The 7,045-nt window shown below is 36.2% G+C and overlaps 1 pseudogene; it reads left to right on the forward strand.

Annotated features, from left to right (window-relative positions):
• The first annotated feature begins 5,759 nt into the window (after positions 1-5,759).
• LOC102832431 lies at positions 5,760-6,757 on the forward strand (annotated as a pseudogene).
• The last annotated feature ends 288 nt before the right edge of the window (positions 6,758-7,045 follow it).

Consider the following 7,045-nt stretch of genomic DNA (forward strand, 5'->3'; position numbering starts at 1 on the left):
ATAGATTTCTGCACGACAAATGATTTGTTTATTTCAAATACCTTCTTTAGACAGCATAAGAGAAGACTATACACATAGACCTCACCAGATGCAGTATTTCTCCTTTTGTGACTAATTACACTCAACATAATGTCCTCAAGGTTCATACATGTTATGCAGTGGGTTGCAACTTCCTTGTTGTTCTTCAAGGTAGCATAATATTCCATTGTATGTATGTACCACAATTCGTTTATCCATTCTTTAATTGATGGGTGTATAGGTGGTCTCCATCTTTTTGCTATTGTAAGTAGTGTTGCTATGAAAATTGGTGCACATGTATCTACTCGTGTTATGGCTCATGTTTCTTGTGGGTAAATACCAAGTAGAGGAATTGCTGGATCATAAGGTATTTCTATTTCCAACCTTATGAGGAAGTGTCATATTGCTTTCCAGAGTGGTTGGACCATTTTGCAATCCCACCAACACTGTAGGAGGGTCCCAGTCTTTCCACACCCTCACCAGCATTTATTGTCCTCCACTTTTTTGATCTTTGCTGTTATTGCTGGTGTGAGATGATATCTCATTGTTGTTTTGATTTGAATCTCTCTGATGGCTACTGATCATGAACATTTCTTCACATGTTTGTTGGCTGTCCAAATCTCCTCCTTGGTGAAGTGTCTGTTGATGTCCTGTACCCATTTTATAATTAGGTTATTTGTCTTTTTCTTGTAGAGGTGTTGTAGTTTCCTATATATTTTGGAAATGTGTCCCTTATCTGATGTGTCTTTGCTAAATATTTTTTCCCATTCTGTGGGTTCCCTTTTTACTCTTTTGGTGAAGTCTTTTGATGCACATAACTTCTTAATTTTTAGCATGTTTCAATCATCTATTTTGTCTACTTTTGTTTGTGTAGTCTGTGTTTGGTAGTCTGTGCATACCCTGTATTAGAGCCCTCACATTTGTCCCTATTTTTTCATTGATGACCTTCATAATTTTGGGATTCACATTTAGGTTTTTAACCCATGCTGAGTTCATTTTTGCATAGGGTGTGAGGAAACAGTCTTGTTTCAATTGTTTGCATATTGCTTTCCAGTTCTGCCAGCACCATCTGTTAAAGAGACTATCTCCTCCCCATGCAATAAACTTAGGCACTTGTCAAAAATCATTTGGCTGTATGTGGATGGGTTAATTTCTGGATTCTTGATTCTGTTTCATTGATCAATGTTTCTTTCATTGTACTAGTACCAGGCTGTTTTGATCACTGTAGTTGTGTAGTAAACTTTGAAATCAGGGAGTGAGAGGCTTCCAACCTTGTTCTGCTTCTTAAGCAGTACTTTGCTTATCCTGGGTCTCTTTCCTTGCCATATAAAATTTGCAATTATTTTGTCCATCTCTTTGAAGAATGTTGTTGTAATCTGGATTAGGATTGTATTATATGTGCAAATTACTTTGGGCAGTATGGACATGTTCATGATGTTGACTCTTCCTATCCAGGAATATGGTATATTCTTTCACTTCTGTAAGAGTTTTGTTTCTTGTAGTAGTGTTTTGTAATTTTCTTTGTATAAGTACTTTGTTTCTCTGGTCATGTTTATTCCTAAATATTTCATCCTTTGGGCAGCTATTGTAAATGATATTGCTTGCCTGATGTCCTTTTCAGCACTGTTGTTGTTACTATAGAGGAATACAATTTTTGTATGTTGATCTTATACCCTGCCACTTTGCTGAATCTTACAATGATGTCTACCAGCTTTTTTACTGAGTCTTTGAGGTTTTCTTTGTATAGGATCATGTCATCTGCAAATAGAGAGCATTTTATTTCCTCTGCCAATTTGGATGCCTTTAATTTCTCTATCATGTCATGTAGCCCTGGCTAAGACTGTGGAAACAATATTGAATAGAAGTAGTGACAAAGGGCATCCTTGTCTGGAGTCCGTTCACAGACGGAAGGCTTTCAGATTCTGTCCATTGAGAGTGATGTAGGCTGTTGGTTTTGTACATATGCTCTTGATTATGTTGAGGAATTTCCCTTCAATTCTTACTTTGTTTAGTGTTTTTATTAGGCATGGATTGTGGATTTTGTCAAATGCCATTTCTGCATCAATTGATAAGATCATGTGGTTCTTTTCCTTTTTTTGTATTTATATGGTGGATTACATTGAATGTTTTTATAATGTTGAACCATCCTTTCATCCCTTTTATGAAACCCACTTGGTCATGATGCATTCTTTTTTGATCTGTTGCTGGATTCCGATGGCTAGGATTTTGTTGAGAATTTTTGCGTCTATGTTCATAAGGGATATTGGTCTATAATATTCGTTCTTAGTGATGTCCTTCCCTGGTTTTTTGTATGAAGATTATGCTTGCTTCATAAAAATATTAGGAAGTTTTCCATCCTCTTCTATATTCTGGAATAATTTGATTAGAATTGATGACAGTTCTTCCCTGATTGTTTGGTAGAACTCACCAGTGAAGCCACCTGAGCCTGGAAATCTTTTGGTTGGGAGTTTTTTGATGACCTGATCAATTTATTCTTTTGTTATGGTCTGTTCAAGTTTTCTACTTCACTCTGAGTAAGTTTAGGTAGGTTGTGCTTTTCTAAAAATGTATCCATCTCTTCCAAGTTTTCAAATTAGTTGGAGTACAAATCTTCATAGTATTCTTTTATTATTCTTTTGATTTCATTTGGTTCCGTTGTGACATCACCCATGTAGTTTCTAATGTGAGTTATTTGTGTAATCTCCCTCTTTTCTTTCATTAGTTTTGCCAGTGGTTTGTCAATTTTATTAATTCTTTCAAAGAACCAGCTTCTTGTCCTGTTGATTCTTTCTATAGTTTTTTTCTGTTTTTCATCTCATTTACTTCTGCTCTGAATCTTTATTATTTCTTTTCTTTTGGTGACTGTAGGTTCCCTCTGTTGGTCTGTTTCTAATTGTTGGAGATGCTGTGTTAATTTTAGTTCTTTCATCTTTTTGTATGGGCACATTTATCACAAAAATTGTTCTCTCAGCACCGCTTTCACTGCATCATGAAGATTTAGGTATGATGTGTTTTCATTCTCATTTGTTTCTAGGAACTTTGTGAATTCATGTTTAATTTCTTCTACTACCCAGTTGCTTTTCAGCAGGGTGTCATTCAGTTTCTGTATATTTGACTTTGTTTCCTTGGTCTTCTTATTATTGATTTCTAGTTTTATAGCATTGTGGTCTGAGAAGTTGCTCTGTAGAATTTTGATGTTTGTAAATTTATGGAGGCTTGCTTTGTGACCTAACACATGTCAATTCTGGAGAATGTTCCATGTGTACTAGAGAAGAATGTATATTGTGCTGTTGTTGGGTTGAATGCTCTGTACACATCTATGAGATCAAATTGGTTGATTGTATTGTTTAGTTCCTCTGTGGCTTTGTTGAGTTTCTTTCTGGTTGTTCTGTCCCTTTTCAAAAGTGACATTTTAAAATCTCCCACTATAATTGTTGATTTATCTATTTCTTTCTTCAATTCTAGTGTCTCTTGTGCATAGCATATCAAAGGGTCCTGTTTCTTATCTATTCCCCTACTCTGTTTATCTTGACTGATGGTTTTCATCCATTAATGTTTAATGCAAAATGGGCATTTTTGAATTAATTGCACTTATTTTATTGTTTTTATTATTATTATGTTTCTGATTTATTTTTTCAAATATTTTTCTGTGCTAAATTCATTTTGTGTGTTTTCATGTCAATTTCTTCACTGATGTTGTTTTAATATTCACAAAATATTATGGTTTTCACATTTTTTGGTTTGACATGAAAGTATATTAATTTTATTTGAGGTTGCTCTGTAATTTGTAACCACCCCCACCGCAGTTTAAAAAACTCTTGCTTTATCTTGAAATGTACTTGATTTCCTTACCTCTTGGAATTCTCATATATGCTTCTCTCTCCTTTTGCTTAATTGTAGTCTTGATTGTATATTGATAATTTTGATTCCCTTTTTCAGTCTTGTAAGTTTGTTTTACTTTGAATACTTCTATATCTATATTGAATTCTGGGAAGTGCTGCCATGTATGTCAATCTCTGGTTGTTGTCTGTTGATGTTCATTCTTAGGTCAAAGGTCTCCTTTTAGTGTTTTTTGTAAAGTCAACCTGGTTTTTACAAATTCCTTTAATTTCTGTTTATCTTGTAATGTTCTAATTTAGCTGTCATATTTGATGAATAGTTTTGCTGGGTATATGAATCTTGGTTGGCAATTATTTTTTCTTTGAGCATTTTGTGTATATCTCCTCATTGCAATCTTGCTTGTCTGGTTTCTGATGAAAAAATCAGAGCTTAAACTTATTGGCTTTTCTTTGTAGGTAAGCTTTTCTTTTTTTTATTATTCATTATTCTTTACTTATCTTTGATTTTGAAGAGTTTGATTATGATATGTCTTGGTGATTTTCTTTTGGAATCTATCCTGTTTGTGGTTCGTTTAGCTCCTTGAATGATAATTGTCACAGCTTTTGTGATGTTAGATTATTTTCTTCTAGCAGCTCTTTGACTATCTTTTTTTGTACTTTTATTTATTTCTTCCTGTTTTGGAATTCTAATCAGCAGTAAGGTAAGTTTTTCCTCTTCACATTTTCCCATAAGAATCTTAGGATTTCTTCTGATAGTTTTCCTTTTTTTTTCTTCTGATTGTTCTTCTACCATACTAATATTGAGAGACTTATCTTCACCCTTACCCACAGGTTTCCACTGATTCAAATCTACCTCTTTGCCCTTTCCATATATTTTTCATTTCTAAAATCTTAGTATTAACTTTCTGGATTTATATTTGGAGGTTTTGAATTGTCTCTAACCCTTCATCTTTTTTTATTTGATAGTTTTGGTAGTGTTGTCCTTAATTCTTCTTTGTTTTCCTCTACTATTCTTTCAATCCTTTTAATGTACCTAAATATTATTCTCTTGAATTCTTTTTTAGGTAGTTCCAATGTCTTTATTTTTTCCTCAAAAATGTTTTCTAGCTCTTTCTCTTGGTTACTTGTTTGAGCCAATCTGTTCTGCTTCTTTGTGTGAACAGAAATTGTCTACTGGTTTCAAAGCAATGTGCTATTATTCTATTTGTATTAAGTTGATGATTGTATGTTGGTGCATTCTTAGGCACTCACAAGTTACCTTCTAATGGGTTTGATCAGGAGATAAGCTTGTACTTCATTCTCTGTTCATTATTCATGCAGTTCAATTTAGGATGGACTTGACGATGCTGGTTGTTATTGTTTATCCGATAGCAGCTGCTATTTGCTCTTGTCCAATGGGTGGAACTATAGATGGCACCGTTGTGGCTGGGCTGTATTTGCTGCCTCCTATCAGATGAGATGAGAAAACACATAAACTAGAAAGAAGTAAAACAAACACAAACCAGCAAACAAAAGAAAATGAAGGGGAATAGTACAGAAAAAAAACAATACAAAAACCAAAGATAGAAAAGAGTGAAAGGGAAATAAAGTAATAAAAACAAAAGCAAAATAAATAAAATAAAATAAAAAGCAAAAAAAAAAAAAGAAGACCAATATGTAGTTAGGGAAAAGAATAAGTAAAAAGAAAAGACACCAGAGAGTAGTAACAATATATATATCTTGTAAAGATAAGAAACAAGCAGCAGCAGCTGGGAAAGAGGAGCATAAAAAGAAAGAAGAAAAAGAAAAAAAAAAAAAAAAAGCTGAAATAGGAAGGATAGAAATCAAGAGATTCTCTGCTCCTCCCCACTTGACATTTAGCTGCAGCTTCTCATGCAGTATCAGCCGCATGCCCGAGATAGGATGGTGAAGGTCAGTGTCAACAGATTTGGCCATATAGGGGACCTGGTCACCAGGGCTGCTGTTAACTGTGGAAAAGTAGAAGTTGTTGTCATCAACAACCCCTTCATTGACCTCAACTACATGGTGTACAAGTTCCAGTATGATTCCACTCATGGCAGGTTCAGTGACACTGTCAAGGCTGAGAACAGGAAGCTTATTAGCAATGGGAAGCCCATCTCTGTCTTCCAGGACCAAGATCCCACCAACATCAAGTGGGGTGATGCTGGTGCTGAATATGTTGTAGAGTCCACCAGTGTCTTCACAACCTTGGAGAAGGCTAGGGCTCACTTGAAGGGTGGTGCCAAAAGGGTAATCATCTCTGCCCCTTCTGCTGATACCCCCATGTTTGTGATGAATGTGAACCACAAGAAATATGACCACTCCCTCAAGATTGTCAGCAATGACTTCTGCACCAACTCTTTGGCCTCCCCAGCCAAGGTCATCCATGACAACTTTGACATCATGAAGGGACTCATGACCACAGTCCATGCCATCACTTTCACCCAGAAGACTGTAGATGGTCCCTCTGGGAAACTGTGGCGTGATGGCCATGGGAATGCACAGAACATCATCACTTCATCTATCAATGCTGCCAAGGCTGTGGGCAAGGTCATTCCTGAACTGAATGGGAAACTTACTGGCATGGCTTTCTGTGTCCCCACTCCCAATATGTCTGTTGTGGACCTGACTGGCCCACTGAAGAAAGCTGCCAAATATGATGACACCAAGAAGGAGGTGAAACAGGCATCAGATAGACCCCTAAAAAGCATCCTGGTTACACAGAAGATCAGGTCATCTCCTGTGACTTTAACAGTGACACCCACTCTTCCACCTTTGATGCTGGGGCTGGCATTGCCCTCAACGACCACTTTGTTAAACTCATTTCATGATATGACAATGAATTCAGCTACAGCAACAAGATGGTGGATCTTATGGTCCACATAGCCTCCAAAGAATAAGAGCCCCCTGGACAGCCAGCCCTAGCAACAACATTAGAGGAAGAGAGAGACCCTCAACTGCTGAAAGTCCTTTCCCCAAATCTACTACCCTATACACTGAGAAGCCTAGAGAAAGGGAGATGCTTAGAGAGCCCAGTCTTGTCATGTACTATCAATAAAATACACTATCCAGCCACCCCCCACCAAAAAAAAAGAAGGATAGAAAGCAAAAGAGACAAAGACAAGGAAGAAAGAATGAAAAAATAAAAACAATGAAAGGCAAAAAGAAAACAAGGAAGACACAAGACA

The sequence above is a fragment of the Chrysochloris asiatica genome, unplaced genomic scaffold, assembly GCF_000296735.1.
Source record: "Chrysochloris asiatica unplaced genomic scaffold, ChrAsi1.0 scaffold00202, whole genome shotgun sequence".
NCBI classification, from domain to species: domain Eukaryota; kingdom Metazoa; phylum Chordata; class Mammalia; order Afrosoricida; family Chrysochloridae; genus Chrysochloris; species Chrysochloris asiatica.